General features: G+C 35.8%; 1 protein-coding gene and 1 pseudogene across 2 annotated transcripts in view; both read right to left on the reverse strand.

Moving 5' to 3' along the window:
• LOC127493655 (eukaryotic translation initiation factor 3 subunit M pseudogene) overlaps positions 1-15,312 on the reverse strand; it is a 143,740-nt pseudogene extending 128,428 nt beyond the window's left edge.
• PTPRD (protein tyrosine phosphatase receptor type D) overlaps positions 1-20,417 on the reverse strand; it is a 1,630,925-nt gene that overhangs the window by 1,374,884 nt on the left and 235,624 nt on the right. The gene's annotated exons all lie outside the window — the stretch shown is intronic.

Below are 20,417 nucleotides of genomic sequence, written 5' to 3' on the forward strand. Positions count from 1 at the left end.
CAGACAATGAGAGGAAGAGACAGAGAGAAAGGTCTTCCTTCCATTGGTTCACTCCCCAAATGGCCGCAACAGCTGGAGCTGCGCAGATCTGTAGCCAGGAGCTTCTTCCAGGTCTCCCATGTGAGTGCAGGGGTCCAAGGACTTGGGCCATCTTCTACTGCTTTCCCAGGCCACAGCAGAGAGCTGGATGAGAAGAGCAGCAGCCTGAACTAGAATTGGTGCCCATATGGGATGCCGGCACCACAGGCGGAGGATTAACCTACTGCACCACGGCGCCGGCCCAAAACTTTTATTCTTATTTCTAGGTATCTAGTCATGACAAATATATTCAAGAAACAATAAGAACTACTGTGTTAAGAACGTTCTGAGATGTACTGTTTAAGAGAACAGACTAAGATCATCCTGGAAGAAACCTTCATCATAGCAAGTCGAATCAACTGTAAACACTGAACATAATATATGAGTAAAATATGTTTATGTTAGATGGTGAAAGTACTATGAGAAACAAATAGTGCTGGATAAAGGGCATTTGTAGTCCTTGAATATGAAGGTTGCAGAGAATAAATCATTATATACTCTTGGGCTCTTACACATCTATTAATCCCATATTTCATACCACTAAATGCAAAAAAGTATTTTAGCTTATTGAATACTGGAGGATTAGTGCATATATACACATGAATCTTCCTGTAAGAAACTGATCTATACACTTTCAATAGTTTTTCACAACATTATACAGAATTTTATGCTTATTTCCTATTGCCTTTCCTTTTATTGATAATTGCTAGAATTACACTGTTTGAAAAGACCATCATTAAAAGTGCTAACATTTACTTTGTCTGAAGTGTAAATCATTCATGATACAAATGATCCTAATTTTGCTTTATTAAGATTTAGCCCTTTTTAATTTAAAGAGAAAAATGAATTTAGAGATATTGAAGTGGTCATAACCATTAATCTCTCCATTAAATTGGATTTCAACTTTTAATCTAATGGTCATTAGAAAACAACTTCAACTAGAAAGTGTTAAGTATACAGTGAAATAATTATCATTTCATTCAAACATTTATAATGTTATTCTACATATGATTGTATTGTTCCAGTTACATTTAAAATATAGTAATTCCTGCCTCAAAAGAATGGGATTATATGAAGTAAAAAGTAAGTCTTCATTCTACATCATATTCCTTCTTTTTCTTAAATAACATATCTATGAATTTTTTTAATTGTTATAGAAAACATATTTATAAAGATCTTTTGTTCTGATGGAATTCTTGGCATGTGTTTTCTCCAGTATTAAGGCATCTTAATCCTCTCTGGATCTTCTTTAAAATGGCCTTTCATTGAGGAAAAACAACAGTTAATTCTATTCTTTTTTTTTTAAATGATCAACAGTAATAATGCCAGTCATTACTGATTTGTTATCTCCTCATTCCTTGATCTAATTCAATGTGAACATTTCCACATCTAATATTTAAAAATTCTAAATAATTTGAATGACAAATGACTTACCCTGGAAATAACTTATTCTAAATATCACTAAACTACTGTAATTTGGATATTGCTTGATGATTATTCAAAATCTCAAGGAACTGCTTAATATGAAAAACTGTGGAGGCAAAATAATTTTGCATGAAAATAAATATCTTTTAACGATTTTTTCTATGCATTTTGATTTTCCCTCATATAGGACAAGAAGAATTAGGAGAGAGGATTAATTCATTTAAAGAAATACTTCATGTTTCCACTTAATCTATAAGCACAATAGTGATGTTAAAATGCTATAAATATTATGGCAAAGGAAATTAGAAAAGACAGTATAGAAAGGAGATGAATTCCACAGGTTGGAATGCCATGTGAAGGTGAACAACAACAAGACAGAATATAAGATGATGGCTATGATCAGAACACCTCAGGCAAAGCATGGGCAGCGCGATGCATTCTCCCAACTTTTGCATACACCTGAGTAACTAACACTTATACAGTGGAGCCTAAACAAACTCAACAGCTGTGAAATATCTAACTACTAGTTTTAATACCCAGTTCTAGTCCCCTAAGTGCCAATGCTATGAGAAACAGCAAAGCCATGCTATAATCATATAAACAGTACATACTAAGCTATAAATTAAAATGAAACCACAAACTAAAGGAAGAATAAGTATTTGATAACTTGTTTTCTTTAGTATAAATTCCAACAGACACCAAGTAGGAAACATATGAGATTAGAATATTACTGAATTTTGGCTATGAAGTATATTATTTAATAGTTCTGTGTATATAATTTTACTTTCCTAAGTTTTCATTTTCTCAAAGAATATATATAATGTGTATGTATACATATATATTTATATATATATACATATATATATAAATTTGGTAAATGATCCCTAGTTTTTCAATAATTAGCACTGAGAGTGACAGAATTATACTAGCTGATGAACATACACAACTATTTCCCACAATCTCAGTGACAAATCTTCAATTGCAGGTGGCCTGATTAAAAGCCTCAATATGTCTACAGTTGATTTTTTTAAAAATGTTTAATAGTAACTATTATTTAAAAAATATTTATTTAAAGAGTTACAGAGAGGGAGAGACAGAGATAGAAAGGGAGAAAGATATATAGAGAGACGCGGGATGGGGGGAACAGAGGGAGATGAGAGAGTGCGTGATCTTTCATCCACTGGTTCATTCCCCAGGTGGTTCCAACTTCTGGGGCTTGTCCACGCAGAAGTCAGGACCCTGGAACTACATCTGGGTCTTTCTATATGGGTGGCAGGGGCAACAGTGTCTTGTATCATTTTTTTTCTGCTTTCTCAGATACATTAGCAAGGAGCTAGATCAAAAATGGAGCACTTGAGATTCCAAGGGGATTCCAGCATCACAGAGGGCAGCTTAACCCACTTTACCACAATGCTAGTCCCTAAATATTTTTTCAGTGAAAACATATCCTTTAACAATACAGAATTAATCCTTTCAATACATTTAAGAGTTCTTCCTCAAATTATTTAGATATCATAGAAACAACTTTGAAAATAATTTTCCATTTATCAGACAATTAAGATTTGATTTAAGCAAGAGTATAATTCAGATTTCATGAGGGAAATCTTTGCTAATCTAGGTGATTTCTATATATAAAAAAACTATGGAATTGTAGGTCTATTTGTAGCAAATTAATGTATTTGTATGTAATGAATGTTTTATTTTTAATAAAGATACTCCTACTTTTAGTATAAAAAATCATTTAAACTCTAGGAGGAAAATACATGAAAATTCATTATGCCCCACAAAGTGACCTTTGGACTGGCCAGGACTACAATTGCTATTGCATTCTATTGGGTAAAAACATAAACCCCAGCCCCCACCAGAGTCTATTCCACTGAGTAATGTAAATTGTCTCTATTTATGGGCTAGAGATTTTCAAAACCATTTGTTTGACAAGGTCAAACATGCTTATTCTCATGGCAAAAACACATATTTCTGGTCTTCCATTGTACCCAAATGATCAGTAGATCTTCCCTGCACTTTCAGATGAACAAACCTAATACAATATTTGGTGATCAAGAAATATTTGAAGTTTACAGGAAAAAGTGTAGCGTAATAAAAATCCGAAATAACAAAAGTAACAATGAGAGATAATGACTGCTTTTCTCATAAATTTCATAATCTCATTTCAAAACAGGTTGTCTATGATATTATTTAGATAAAATCTAATAGGCCAGAGCTGATTTTCAACTGTGACATATATGCTCATAAATTCAGACTGTATATGAGCATATATTTTCCTTTTATATATATTGAATGGAACTTGTAAAGCATACTATTTTTCTATAGCAAAATATTTCCTTTCCGTTTCCACATAATTTATATACTGGAACATAACATCAGATTTTGTGGCAAATCTATACTAGACAATATGTCATAGTAAAGTACTTGTCACAATGGGAAAAAAAAAAGGGAAATTTAGAAAATATTGAGTACCACTATGTATAAAGCATTATGCTTCAATTGGAATGTTACTGTAAGTGGGCCATTTAAAAATCACTCTCACATATGTTCAATGCCTGACCTGTTTTGCTAGGGAACTGAAAGCTGTGAACTTGTTCATAGAAAAATATATTCTAGAAAAAAAAAGCCTAGCAAATAATTGTAGCATTTTACTCAATCTATATTTTCATTTTAAATAATTTTTTAGTTTATTTGTATGTGTATATATATTAAAAATCAATATGGTTCATATTAAAAATAGATATGGTTCATATATTCATAAATATGGTACAACCAAGATCTTCTAGATTTTATCGTTTGTAATTATTTTGACTTTACTGCATAGGCAATGAGGATCCACTACAGGTGTATAATTATGAAAGTTACATGATGAAATTTGTATTTTAGACTATCAAGGTACCAAATGAACTGAAAGGATTTGAAACTGAAATCAAGGAAAATGATTAATATGTTAGGGCAATAATATCGCAAGGGAAAATTATATGTGAAACCTTTTATAAACATTAAAGTCCTTAGAAATGTTAGTTGTTGTTATTATTTGAGATTAATACTTCAGGTAATTAAACCTCATTGGCTTAGGTTCAAGAATGAGGTACATGAGGCAAAATTCCTGCCACAACAGGACTTGTCATAGAGACTTTTTAAAATAAAAGCCAGAGCACAAAACTAAGCCACTGCCTATTTTGCTCTATTACAGTCCAGCTGTCATTTTAAATTACTCCTATACCAAAAGAGAATCTGTTATTACATTAGCATATCTTGGTATTAGACAAAATCATCTAAAACTGTTTCACAATTTGTCTCCTTTGAGAGGGCTTTCCATGTCAACCAGAATGAATTTCCTAGATGTAACCTAATTTAAAAGGCATATAAATCTCCAATTTGCTATTTGCTATGCAGATAACCATAAGCACTCTAATAAGAAAATGTAGGTGTCATTATACTTGGTCAAATTTACTATTAAATGACTAGCTAATAGACTTAGAAAATTTTACATCCTATATCAATGGAGATGTCATTAAAAACAGACCCTGGAGCTATTGTCTGAATTTCATGGTAAAATAAAAGCACATTTTCATTATCTGGCTCTGTCTTTTATAATTAGTTTTGTCTTAATACAACAGCAATTCCTTTAAATCTTATTGTATGCTAGAATGAAATCTGAGAAAAGAGTTTTGGTTTTTTAAATGACGTAGCTTTCAGGTATTTCCTCCCTGCATCCTTGCAACCTCCATTATTAAGTAACTTCACATGGTAATTATGGAGTTCTCCCCAAATTTGGGAAGTTGTGCGTGTGATAATAACTGAAACAAACTGTGAGTCCAGAGAGGCTTTGGTATAAAATTATATGGGGGGGGACAAGACTTCTGAATTTTAGCAGTAGAATCAATCTTTTATTACATAACATCATGCCTGCTAAATGAGAGTAACACCCGGCTCTAAAAAGCAGGATGGCCAATCTCAGAAAAACAACTAAAATCCTTACCAAAAGGGCAGACAGAGGCAGACAAATATCTTAAAATACAAAGCAATCATCGATCATCAAGGACACAAAGATTATGTCGGAGTATCCTTGAAGCGCAGACCTGCAAGCTACACTTTTAAGAGTATTCATATTCAACACAGAGAAAGCTACCCAGAAGGCTTGTTTTGGTGGAATATCTGATGCTTCAAAACTGTTAAAAAAGAAAATAATGTTTCAGCCATAACATGGACCAATGCAATTCACAGAAATTCACCCTCAAATGGAAACTTCTCAATGTAAAAGTCATAACTGGTAACACATTTTACATATGTGCTGCATAGAATGAATGTAATGGGTTATTTATTTATATACATAACAGTGCTTTCAAGGTAAAGATTACAAAAGTGGGGATTTTCATGATTTACATTATAAATTGAATAACAAATCCAGTCACACTATAATCTATGGTGCTAATTGAGAAATATTTTACTTACAGTTCTTTAAACAATAAACTGTAAAGAAAATCACATTATTTAGAAATTTTAGATAATATCATGCACTGAATACTGTTATCCGAAGGCAACTAAGTTAATCCTTAAACTGGAATGATTAATACTAGTATTCTAGTATTAATACTAGCTCAAAATTACATGCTATAGTCTGGTCACTTCCTTTAAAGAAACCAAAAGACTTGGGGCTGGCGCTGCAACGTAGTGGATAAAGCCGCCAACCCATATGGGTGCCAGTTCAAGACCCAGCTGCTCCACTTCTGACCCAGCCCTTTGCTATGGCCTGGGAAAGCAGTAGAAGATGGCCCAAGTCCTTGGACCCCTGTGTAGGAGACCCAGAGGAAGCTCTAGGCTCCTGGTTTCAGATCTGCACAGCTCCTGCTGTTGCAGCCAACTGGGGAGTGAACCAGTGGATGGAAGATCTCTCTCTCTCTCTGTCTCTCCTTCTCTCTCTGTGTAACTCTTTCAAATAAATAAATTAATTTTTTTTAAAAAAAGACATTTGCCCTAACAAACCAAAAGACCAAAAGGTTATATACATTCTTTCCCAAGCCAGTCTATTGAATGAACCTGGGATGATAAGTCTGAAGGTTTAACCACAGAGGATCATGAAAACCTTTGTACTTAAAAACATTTAACAGATGCTGATAAGAAAAAGATTCATTGATAAGAATTTTGAAATTCATATCTCCAAACATTTGCTCCCAAACATCTGGAAAGTTGATCAAGAGAACATGGCAGGTGGGCTATGACTAGCATAAAAGAGTGAGAGACAAAGAAAAGTGCAACAGAGAGGTCCTGATGGACCTCTAGGGGATCCAACATTTATATAAACAGCAGCCTGGGAGAGTGGAAAGACTCTGGATTTTGGATAGCAAAAGAACTGTGTAATGAGTACAAAATTAACTGCAAATATATCTTTGTAAAAAATAAGAATGGGAATGGGAGAGGGAGGAGGAGAAAGAAGTGAAGGTAGGGTGGGAATAATTACTATGTTCCTAAGTGTGTATATATGAAATGCATGAAGTTTGTGTATCTTAAATAGGAAAAAAAAAAATGGGGTTAAACTTGGGTTAGAGATGGGTAGGAATCAGACTCCTTTGCTGACCAGGCAAAATATCTAACCATGATGAAATGCAGAAAGATTAAGATATTGGCTCCACAATCAAGCAAGTCAGGTTTAAACATGAGCTCTATCACTTATTCTGTATTTCCACGCTTAAAGGGATGCAGGTATTAATAGCTGCTACTTCATAGATATAAAACAAAAGTAATCATCTCACATGAGGTTCATAACTCATTTTCTTGCATGGTGCTTTACAGGCTTACTATTATTGTTGTTATTATATTAAAATCAATGTAGTTTTATGTACTAAATTAGGTTATATATGGATTTTTAAAGCATCTGAAGCCTGATGTTTATTGTTACTACTTCATTATGCCTTGATCTGAAATACTATTACTAAAAAACTTTCAATCAAGGCTGTCCAGTAGGGGGCACCTTCCACTTTCAAACCTGGTTTGTCCTTAAGTCCAGCATCATTTCTCGAAATAGCTTCTTTCCCCCAGAAAACAACCAGTGATTCTTTGTGCCAGGGGCATTCCTGCCAGAAGACTAATTGACACCACTTTTAACTCAGATGGGTCTCTGATGAATAGAATATAGACATGCAGAAAAACAGAATGTCATCTTTGAAGTTGTTGAAATAAGCAAACACCACTTCACCCTGACATGAAATTTGTCCAATTTATGTTTTTGCTTTTTCACTTTCTCGGAATTTCTCCTTTGTCCTCAAGTGACAGTTATAGCACACAGGCATATAATATTTAGTTTGCTTTATGATGTCTTGCACCGTGCTTTATTAAGAGTTTTAGATTTATTAGATTTAGGAAAGTGTGCTTGATGCCCTAGTACATTACTCTATACATTATTCACTAAGAATTACCCACTTCTGTGACTCATTGCACCACACTTAAAATCAGTGGAACTTGCCTATTGTTTATTCTTCATTGTGAAAAAAATAGCTTCCTTTATTTTCCCCGTCTACTATCAAAATACTAGAACACTACGATTATACTCAGTTTTTCAAATTCAAAATGTATTATGCACTGCATTTTCTTTAGAAATTGGATTATATACCTGTAAGTATATATTGCTTAAGAAGCAAGAGGATTAAATATATTATTTCTGCATAAATAATTTCTCTACATTCTCAGTTATTCTCTGTGACATTTATGAATCTACATTGATTTATTATCAATTGAAACTTTTAAAAGCCCAATAATCTTAAAAGCCAGCATATACTTAAAGTAATGAACTTAAAAGGGAATCTTCTGAATAAACATCAATAAACCTAACAGCAATTCAGCCTGAGGGCATTTCTATAGACAGAAACTAAGTGTTTCTTTAAAATTTTCATCACACAACCTGCAAAAAAATTTGAAAAACAGAAGCAAAAATGAAACAAAAATAAGAACAGTACAACAAATGACAAATGCAGGTTTCATAATCTTGAACTCTCCCTGTGAAAAGAATGCATGTGGCTGTTGTGTTCAGCATTTTAAAAATATTGCAAAATTTTCCATTTAAAATACAGCTATCTAGTGTACAAGAATTAGACTAATACTCCTGATTGGCAAAACTAGCTATAGAGGGACCAGTGTTGTGGCACAGTAGGTAAAGTCGTGGCCTGCAGTGCTGGCATCCCATATGGGTGCCAGTTCAAGTCCCTGCTGCTCCACTTCCTATCCAGCTCTCTGCTATGGCCTGGGAAAGCAGATGGCCCAGTTGTTTGGGCCCCTGCACCTGCATGGGAGACCCAGAAGAAGCTTATGGCTCCTGCCTTGGGCTCAGGTCCAGCTGTTGCAACCATTTGGAGAGTGAACCAGCAGATGGAAGACAACTCTCTCTGCCTCTGCCTCTCCGCAGCTCTACATTTCAAATAAATCATTAAGTCATTTAAAAAAAAATCTATTAAAAACTAGCTGTAGAGGAATACTATCTGACCCTAAACTCATATACCGCACACATTCTCCAAATGTTTGCTGCCCCCCTTTTTTTGCAGCTTTCTCCACTACCCATTCATATTAGTCTGGTCTCTGCAGATATTTGTAGTGGGTTCTCTTGACACAGAGATGAAGATGCACAAATAATCAGCAGCATACAACCCAGTTGAGATAGGTTAGGTATTCTTCAAGAGTTTTTATAATGCAGACTGTTTCAGTAAAAGAGGTATGATGCAAATGAGGATAATTGCCCACTTAGCACTTTGAACAACTGCAACATTATGCAGCCATTAGACATGTCTTCAAAAAATGTCATATGCAAATTTTAAATGATTTAGTTAAATAACTATCACATCACACATTTACAAGTAAATGCATATTGACTTATATCACAAAAAGAACTTAAACTACATATACACTATCAAGGTAACACTATCAGCAGGTGGATAATCACTCAGAATTATGTTAAATTATGTTATGAAAACCAGTCCCTGATCAAAGATTCCCATGTGCACATTAATTGTAACTAATTACATTTTCATTTAAAAAATTAAAATAATAAATTAAAGTGGTATGCTCCTTTGGAACAGGGGGTAAAGTAAAATATAAAAATTATTTGACTATTGTTATTGTTGGAAGTTTAAGGTCCAGAGGGAATAGGTAAATACCTGAAAAGGCCTACAGATAATGGCATCTGGGACTTATATTATTGGTTAAGTAAAATCTTAGTACAGTGATTATTATATTTTTGTCATCACAAAAGTAGTTCATTCTCATTGCACGTGACTGCATAGAGGATAGAGAAATAAATAAAAATGCAAAAGTCATTTGTAATATTACTTTAAAAAAAAAAACGGTTAAGCATTTTGTCTTGTTCCAGTTACAACATAAGCTATGTCAGGACCAGGGACTTACATTTTGCTCACCAATATATCCAACTACAGAGAATAGTGCTTGGTTAAAAGAAACAAAAAAAAGTAGGCACTGAGTATATACTGACAGAAAATGTAATTTCAAAATTTGGGTTTTATGGCACTTTTAATTTTGTGTTTAATTGTTGTTTAATTTAAAATCATATTATAAGTATTTTTCCTGTCATTGAAAATTGAAGCAAATACAATTTAAAATGGCTACATGATGTTCATAATTTCTGAATATTAATGCATCTGCAAATTACCACTACAATCAAAATACTTCAGCGAGTATCTCTGAGCATTGAGCAGGTAGTTCCTGGTCACTTATGACATAAGTAACGGAAAGGGAAAAGCTAGAACAAAACACATCAACTATTTAAATACTTAGCATACATGACACTTGTATATCTCTATCAGTAGTGAATATTACAGTGATGCTGACCACTATAATTTTTTCAAATATTTCTTTCAATGCTCATATTAAGGTAATGTTATTACAAAGAGGACAGATTCCATGTAGTTCATTATACAATTTTTATTTTAAATTTACCTGACAGGTAGAATTACAGACAGTGAGAGAAAGAGAGAGGGTGAGAGAGAGAGAGAAAGGTCTTCCTTCCACTGGTTCACTCCCCAAATGGCTGCCATGGTGCTGATCCGAAGCCAGGAGCCAGGAGCCAGGAGCCAGGAGCCAGGAGCTTCTTCCTGGTCTCCCACACGGGTACAGGGGCCCAAGCACCTGGGCCATCCTCCACTGCCCTCCCGGGCCACAGCAGAGAGCTGGACTGGAAGAGGAGCAACTGGAACTAGAACCAGTGCCCATATGGGATGCTGGCACCATAGGCGGAGGATTAACCAAGTGAGCCACGGCGGTGGCCCCCATTATACAATTCTAATATAATGATACATCCTTCCTTCCCTCTTTCCTTCCTCCTTTCCTTTCTAAATTTTTGAGGTAACATTTTTAATTTACATTCAGACAAAGCTTAATATTCCACTAAATAAATAACTCAATAAGTAAAAAGGTCATAGTTCAGCAGGAACATAGGCAAGATCTATAATCAAATGAAACAATGACCATTTCATTCTCTAGAATTCGCTATGTAAAATTTAGATTAATCACATATTATTAAAACTATAGTGGTGTTATCTTTTTTAACCATTGGTTTGGCAAAGTTTGACAAAACAATATTTATTGCAATACTTGTACAAAGAGGCATTTCCTTTTATGTTTTTGTTTTTTAATTTTGGCTTCCATTATAAGGGAGAACATGTGATATTTTTCTGTGTCCAGCCTATTTCACTCAACACAGTGTCCTTCAGTTGCAAGAATCTTGATGCAAATAGTGGAATTTCATTTTCTGTAGATTAATAATATCCCATTGCTGATAGTCCTTATGACTTGTAATGGTTTTATTATTAACAGTGAATGTTTTTTCTATGTCACTAACATCACCATTTTACACAAAAATTAACATAGAATTTGGTGTATACAATATATGACATCATCCATAACTATAAGCATGGGCATAAAATAGACACACACACACACATCCATTGTACATTCATTGATCCATATATAATTGTCATGAAATATGTGTATTTTTGACTAATGTATAATTATTTGACAGTAAAAATATTAATGTTTGGTACATATAGTATGGAGTATTAAATTCCTTATCTATATTACACAAAAAAATATGCTTATTCACATGCATTATGGTGCAGCAGGTAAAGCCATCGCCTGTGATGCTGGCATCTCATATAAGCACTGGTTCAAGACCTGGCTGCTCTGCTTCCAATTCAGCTTCCTGGTAATGCACCTGAGAAAGCACAGGAAGATGGCCCAAGTGCTTGGGCCCCTCCCCTGTACCCACGTGAGAGACCTGGAAGAAGCTCCTAGCTCCTGATGGGCCCAGATCCAGCCACTGTGGCCATGTGGGGTGATCCAGCAGATGGAAGATCTGCATTTTTCTGGAGCTTCCTCAATTTAACTCTTAGCAATAAGTCACATATATAAATATATATGCATATATGCTTCAGAGAGTAAATTTATGCACACTGATCTACAAATATGAACTGCCAGAACAAAATCTCACAGGCATTCCATATATGTAAAACTTGACAAATATTTTAAATACTTTAATAAAAATTTGTATCAAATATTTTTAGTTCAAAATTTCAAAAGAATATGTCTATAGTGATGCATTTTAAAATTTCTGTTTTGGATTGCACAATTTTTGGTAATTTTTATATAATAAAAATAGATAAAATCAAATATATGTGTACTGTGTATTTATATATTTTTACTAAATGTTCCCCCCCTTTTTCATTTGTGGAGAGGTGTTTAATTTTACCTAACTTCGGAGGAGAAAAAGTGGTATTTAAGTTTTTGAAATGAAGTTGGAAAGGTGGCCTTGGCTGAGTGCTCAGACGGAAATAGCACAGCATGTAAGGAACCTTGCTTTTCAAAGAGGCTCTCTGCCCTGCCACCACAGGATCCAAATCTGACTGCTGCTGGCCATCTTTCAAAACCAGCTCATGTAACTAGTGGCAGATGTGGCTGTCTGCAAGTGTGGGAAAATTCATCTGCAGAGTGCACCTGTTGTTTTGCTTAGGCCAGAGTGCAGGTGTGAATACAAAAACTGAAGGGGGAAGTCAACAGCAAAATTAAGAGAGTGGTTTTTCCTCTCTCATGATCTGTGTTTGTTTTTTTCTTTTTTCTTTTTCCCTCCACCTGAAGGGTTCAAGTTGCTGAAGGGAAAATAACCCATGGTAGGCTTTAGCCAATTATCCTAAGACTGTAATTATCATAATATGTCACTATAATATTTGCAAAAAAGAAAATAGGAGAAAAACAAGTTTGAAATCCAAAATTTGAAAAAAAAGGAGATAGATTAGACTTCAATAGCTGCCTCTGCTTGGACTATTTTGATTTATATTTATGTAAGAAACATTTTGCTGTCAACAAAAATATTGCTACTGTGTGATTACATATTCAGCATTTCATTTAATTATAAAACATTTTTAGTTTAAATATACTGTTGAAAAACAATCCTGATATTTTCTTCAATCTTTCAATGGCCAATTATAGTTTAAATATCAGACTTTCTGTACACCAGTGGTTCTCAAACTTTACTGTGCATATTAAGCCACTGTTATTTAAATACAGGTTTGGATTTTGGATGGAGCCTAAGCTTTGCCTTTTTAACAAAATCTCAGATAATGGTAATTTTGTTTCCTCCAGGATCCTAGGTTGAATAGCAAGGCTGCATATTACTTACATGATTTCATAATACAAATATGCGAAATAATTTGAACACTATTTTAAATAGAAATCATTTAACAAATAAAAACCATTTAAGTGTCAAATTCTTAGAAGTAGATTATATACATAGACAATGAATGGTAACCTCAAATCTAGCCATAGTTATTGAGTTATGAAATCTTTATGTGTTTAAGAAGCCTTCACCTACTTTGAGAAAGATGCTGGCTTGAATTCTAACGATACTTGCCTTCAACATGATTTTCCCTTGGTATGGTAGATGGAAGGTATACTTGTCTTCTTGGTATTTATTTTTGATCCAGTCTTGCTCTATTTTTCCCAATTTTACTCTTTATTCTATTTCACCCAAGATACTACAAAATTCTCCTTCTCTGACTTAATTTTTGTATCAAATGGGCTGAAGACCTGAGATCTTTTATTTGGAGACCACTTAGTATCTCAATCTTTCCAACACTATTTTTCTCTTATCCCTTTCTACACTGAGTATGGCTCAGGAACCTCCTTAGAATGCCAGGCTTACATTAGATTGACTAAATCACAGCCTGTGTTTTTTGTGCCCATGAAGGTTTGAGAAACAGTGTTGTGGACTGAAACACTTCTGGTAATAAAGTGTAAATCCCTACTTTAAGTCAGAGTTAGAAATATGTCTAAAATCAGTGAGAGCTCTGGAGAGCTGGATCCTAAGATCCAGCATTTGAAAACAATGCTCTCAAAGAGGTAACTGAATAATTCTCACTCTCAACTGTGGAACAGTAATAATACCTTCCCCCAGGTTTTTGTAATAGAGTGTGATGAAAATATACTCCATATAGCATCTGGCACGCAATAAATGATCAATTGTTGCTGAAAAACATAGAGATAAATAATTAGAGGAATGAGAGGTTGTGATTGCCAGAGATTATGAAGTGTTTAAAGATCTTTCTGAATCAATGCTGACCGGACAGCATACTATCCAATACCACTTTTAGAAAAGCGACTTTTCTGATGTCACTTTGCCATCATCTAGCAATTCTCAGCTTCTCGTCAGTTCAACTAATTTTTTATTTGCATGGATTCTTTTCCCCTGGCATCATGCTCAGCACAATGATTTTTCTTACCTTATTTTCTCAGAAACATTTTTAGGTAGTGTGGAAAAAAAATGAGTCTTCTCTTACAATATAATGAGGCAATAAAAAAGACTATTTAAATGTATTTCTTCATAAAATATATTAAATATTGTTATTTACATGAGAGCTTTAGAAGTCATTATGGTGCAATGTGAAAATTTTAAACTGATAAAGGACAGGTAAATTATGTGTAGGCATTTCCAATACACCAAAATATCTCTTTGATGTGCAATTTTGAAATTCATCACTTTCACAGCATAACTATCATGGTGTTAATGGATATTCATATTTAAATTATGAACTAAAATTACTTTCTACCTATATAGGCAGACGTTTCCTATAAAAAGCTTTAAAACAGAAAGAGATATACAGCAGAAAAGAGTATTTGAACACATTTTATGTTGTGATTTCTGGATTATCTCTATTTGCTGAGCATATCTGCTGTGTCACATCAGTTTATTGCCTTTCAGCTCCCATCTCCCCTTCTGATATGATAACCAATAGAATTTGTTTGGGTATTCTCCTTTAAAGCAAACAGGATGCTGAACTTCCTTAGCAGAGGGTGGCAGAAGGAAAATACTGGCGGCAGAGGCTGCCTGCAGTTTCCAGCCCGGGTCAGGAAGGTACGAGGTGCTGCTGCAAGGACATCTGGTAGAATGGCCTCCAGCCACCAGGCCAGTATTTGACACTTTTGTGACACCTCAGCTTCTGCATGGTGACATCTACACATCAGCCTGGTGTTCCCTGGACCAGACATCAAGGGTGTGCTCGCATGTAGCCTCCCATGTCCTACAGAGGATCATAATGGCAACTCGTCACCCCTTCTTCGTGGTGCAGGGTCTGAAAGGTCTAGAATCCCACCAGTGTGTGGATTCCCACCCCGTGCTCAGTAACCAGTAGAATACCTGTTTCACCTGCACTATATCACATAGGGTAGCCTGTTTGTGCAGCAGTACCTGTCCAGCACCAGCCTGGCCAAACCAGTGAACATCTCTGTTCTCCAGAGGACAGACCACATCTTCACCAGGGAAGGCTAAACCTCTTTCAAGTTATCCATCTTTGGATCAGGCGGACAGCTGTCATAAACAATTTCCCAGGGATGAGTATCTGGCACGGCATCCAATCGCACTTGGGATGCCCACATCCCACATCTGCTTCTGATATAGCTTCCTGCTAACATGCTTCTTGGAAGGCAGATGATGGCTCAAGCACTGCAGTCTCCACCACTCATGTGGGAGACCAGATGGAGTTCCAGGTTCCTGGCCTCAGCCTGGCCCTGCCTCTCATAACAAAATAATCTCTAGAACAAGTTTTTCTTCTTTATTATAAAAAGCCAATATAGCAGTCTGGATCTAGTGAGGAGATGGAAACTATAAAGTTTAAAAGGGCTATTTTAATATAAATAATGATTAGCTAATATAAGAAGGTTTTTTTTTTCATTTTATTATAAAAGACAGAGGATATAGATTCTATCTACCTGTACACTCCCCAAATACTGGCAGCAGCCAGTTATTTCCTAAGATTTCTACTGGATCGCAGGTAGTTGATGAGATTCCAGTTTATTCCTCTTGGATTTATTTTTATTATCATTATCTCAGATTCTGTCCACCAGGGTTGGCAAAACATTTAAGAAATCCCAAGATGTTAGAGGTACATGCTAATATGCTACTAGATGCTAACCCAAAACATAGGAAATCTAAGATGACCATTTATATTCTTGGCTAAGTATTAACTTTGTCCCTACCACCAATATCTATCATCACAATTTATAAAGGTATTGAGAAAGATGCTTAATTATAGGCAACACCATTGACTCTGCAACACAATTATTTCTATCAATCTCCATGGCTTCCTATTCACACTATCCTTTAACTGAGTTCCCAGACACAAACACCCCTAGAGAAAGGACCATTAATTAATACTATACATTCTCATAAACTGTAGGAATAAAAGAAACCTCATTTTATCTGGGCATGTTGTCAGTTCAAAAGATTACATTCCCAATCCTCCCTTACAGTACATCTGACCAATATACTAAGTTTTGGTCAATGAGATGTAAACAAAAGTGTCCTTACGCAGAACGAAAGGACCATTCTTGCCCCTTTGTTCAACTTACAGATTGTAGTGTGATGACTGGCACTTGAGTAGTCATCTTGGACCATGAAGCAGCATGCTAAGCATAATACAAAGTAAGATAGAAGAAACCTGGGATCCTAATGACAACAGAGCCAACATATCAACCCTAAACTTCTTCTCTTGATCAGAAATACATTTCTATTTTGCATGAGTAACTAGTAATCTTGTTATTTTATTATACAAAGTTCAGCTTAATCTGAAAAGATATATTGCTTTATCTGGGAGTTTTATCATTTTCATGCTTCCAGACTTAGAAGGGAAAGGTGATCTAGAAATAGCAAAGCTTCTGCCTATAAGTACAGAGAAGACCAACTGCTCGATGGAAAGGAAAAATAGATTTTTTCATAGTCTAAAAATTAATTCAGGTTCCCTGCATTAAATAAAAACCTACTATTGAAGGTAGAATTATGGAAAGAGAATGTACAGAGAGAAAAAGTTATATGTCTACTGGAAATGGTTTATTATAATATAAAGAGAATAAAATATGTACAGTATAACTGAAGTGGACACAAGATGTTATGAAAATAAAGTACTGGGCTGGTGCCGCAGCTCACTAGGCTAATCCTCCGCCTGCAGCGCCAGCACTCTGGGTTCTAGTCCCGGTTGGGGCGCCGGATTCTGTCCCGGTTGCTCCTCTTCCAGTCCAGCTCTCTGCTGTGGCCCGGGAGGGCAGCGGAGGATGGCCCAAGTGCTTGGGTCCCTGCACCTGCATGGGAGACTGGGCAGAAGTACCTGGCTCCTGGCTTCAGACCACCGCAGAACTGGCCGTAGAGGCCATTAGGGAAGTGAACCAACGGAAGGAAGACCTTTCTCTCTGTCTCTCTCTCACTGTCTATAACTCTCTCTCTCTCTCTCTCTCACTAACTCTGCCTGTCCAAAATAATAAAAAAAGTACTAGGAACAAAATGAAAAATAGAATCGTATGAAAAAATTAGTAAGGAGGCCAGCGCTGTGGCATAGTAGGCTGAGCCTCTACCTGTAGCATCGGCATCCCATATGGGCATGGGTTTGAGTCCTGGCTGCTCCACTTCTGATTCAGCTCTCTGCTATGGCCTAGAACAGCAGCAGAAGATGGCCCAAGTGCTTGGGTTCCTGCACCCAGTGGGAGATTTGGAAGAAGCTCCTGGCTTCAGATCAGCCCAGCTCCAGCCATTGCAGCTATTGTGAAGTGAACCAGCAGATGGAAGACCTTTCTCTGTCTCTCCCAGTGTCTCTAACTCTGCCTCTAAAATAAATTAAAAAAAATTTAGCAAAGTAATCCTGAGGATTGAGAGGGGTAGGGTGGGGTGGGGCTAGTGGCAAGAGATTTGTATTGCTAGGGCTGGTATTGTGGCACAGCAAGTTAAGCCATGTGGGAAGTCAGTATCCCATATTGGTGACTATGCAAGTTCCAGCTGCTCCACTTCCAATGCAGCTCCCTGCTAATGCATTGGGAAAGCAGTGGAAGATGGCCCAAGTACTTGGGCCCCTATACCACTCATGTGCAAGGCCTAGAGCAAGCCCGTGGCTTTAGCTGGGCTTAACCCTGGGTGTTGTGGCCATTTGGGAAGTGAAAAAGCAGATGGAAGACCCTTCTCTCTGTCTCTCCTTCTCACTGTATATAAATCTACCTCTCAAATAAATAAAATCTTACAAAAAGAAAGGTTTGGATTATGGAAGTGCCTTCTAAGTCTTGGTAGGATTTTAAGATATTTTCCTATACGTTAGGAATGTCTCTTGACTCTTAATAATATGATTAGTAATATTCTCCTTCAAGTTGGAGAATAGATTAAACAGAGATAAGAACGAAAGCAGAGTATTTCTCAATAAGAAGAAAAGCTGTTATCTTTTATCTACTTTATGACAGGCAATGTCACCATCACAATAATCCTATAGGGAAGGCAGTAGAATTACTAGAATTTTGAGTTGAGTCTTGGAAAAATTAGAGAGTTACTCAAGTCATTACAGATTATATACTCTAATCTAGTTTTTTTTTTTTTTTTTGCTAATTTTGGCTCCTTTGTTATGAACTAAAAAAAAATTCAAGCAGTGGAAATATTTTTAGTCACAACAGTGATTACCTTGCCAAATAATTCAGATGAGCACATTTGAGAACACTGAACCATGGCAATGACACTGCATAGCGAGAACAAATGGAAAGTCTATCAGAAGGATGGAATCAACGGACCATAATGTGGAAGGGTGAGAAGAAAGAGAAATACTTTGTAATCTTTGGAAACTAAACAGAGGAAAGAGTGGATAAAATCCATCAGAAAGTAGAAGAGTTTTCTTTGGGATAGGTTTAATGTAGGAAAACCTCTGTATATTCAAATGGAAATATTAAGTAGATATTGAATGTACACTTCTGAAACTCAGAAGACAATTTTACACGGGAGACAAAGATTTGGAAGTTGTAACTTTCAAGGCGATGCTTGAAGCCGTGAACACAAGCGAACCATCTAAAGAAAATATACAGAGAGAAAAGTGAAGACATTTGAGGGACGTCCTGGTAAACATAGCCGTTAAAGGCACTAAAGAAGAAAGGAACTCTCTAAAGGGACCTGAAAACAAATAAGAAATAGGGAAAAGCAAGACAGAGCAGCATCCTGGAAGCAAAGCAAGAAAAATGTTTCCAAAACGAAAAGCCACAGGGGAATCCAGAAACAGAATGAAAAATGAGTGCTTTGGCTTAGCAACAAGGTCAAAAAAGTGGAAGGGGGGGGTAGGCTTCAGATTATTGTAAGGTGAATGCACAAAACATGAGAATATATAAACTTGGAACAACACACCTCAGTAAATGTGCTTAATATGAAAAAAATAAAAAGAGGTGACAGTTACAAAAAGTCAAGGAGGTATTTGGGGTTGTTTGCTTTAAGATGAGAAACTTGAAAATGTTGAAATGAAGATGGAACATATTGAGAACTAGACATTTAAAAAAAAAGCAAATAACTGGTAAAACAGTCTTCAAGAATACAGAAAATATGGAAAGAAGTTTCAAAATACCTAAATTGTCTGAACTAAAAGATCCTTACTCTTGCAGTTCTTTTGCTACCAACTTTGCTAATCCCTCATTCTTCCTGAATCCCAATTTTAAATATATATGTATGTGTATCTATCTATACATGCAAAATGATACTTCAAAATGTTCTTGAAATAACAGGATTGAAATGTAAATTTACTTTGGTGAAACAGTCATTTCAAATCCATGCATGTGCTTTCATAATATGCATTTTTCACAAATTATTTGATCTCTTAAATGTACACATACAAATATTATTTTACTCTGTGTGTGCATGTATATATATTTCCATATGTTTGTAGATATGCATAACCCGCATTCAGAGCTAAAATCCTGCAAACCAAGAAATGGGCAGCCAAGAATGCCCTGACCATGATTATTGAGAGAGGATCTTTGAGACCAATGTCTTGAGTGGCCCTTTCTCAGAACATGCTGTGGGTTCAGGATGCCCTCCCGTTTGCCTCTTCCATGCGAGTCTGAAGGTGCACGGGTGCAGAGTGTGGGACAACACAAAGCCCTGTAACTCCAACTCTTTAGTTTCAGAAGGCTTGGAGAGAAGAACTCAATTTCAGAGCCATAATAAAGTATGCTTTGTCAGGAGAAAAAATAATTCATATATAAAATTATATGTGTGTGTGTGTGTGTGTATAATGTACACACACAGTAGTTGGGAAGAGACAGTTTGTTTTCAATACATAGTGTCACTGTCATTAACCTCACATGCTTTTCTTGGCAATAAAGTCCTTCTAAAAGAAAACTGCAATTGACTGAGAACACATTGCCCATCTTTTGGAAATTTTGATTCTCTGCTGAGTGCTGTATTTTCTGGGTCTGACAGGCAGGAGAAGCTGCTGAACACATAGACACATTTCAATTAGCCTAGCCCTAATGTTAAAATTGCAGCGAAAAGTGTACATTTTTCAGAACATAAAAGGATATGGCTACTATATTCAATTAGACCATAAGCTCCATGGAGGTAAAGCTATTCC

Source organism: Oryctolagus cuniculus, chromosome 1, assembly GCF_964237555.1.
Source record: "Oryctolagus cuniculus chromosome 1, mOryCun1.1, whole genome shotgun sequence".
Classification (NCBI taxonomy): Eukaryota; Metazoa; Chordata; class Mammalia; order Lagomorpha; family Leporidae; genus Oryctolagus; species Oryctolagus cuniculus.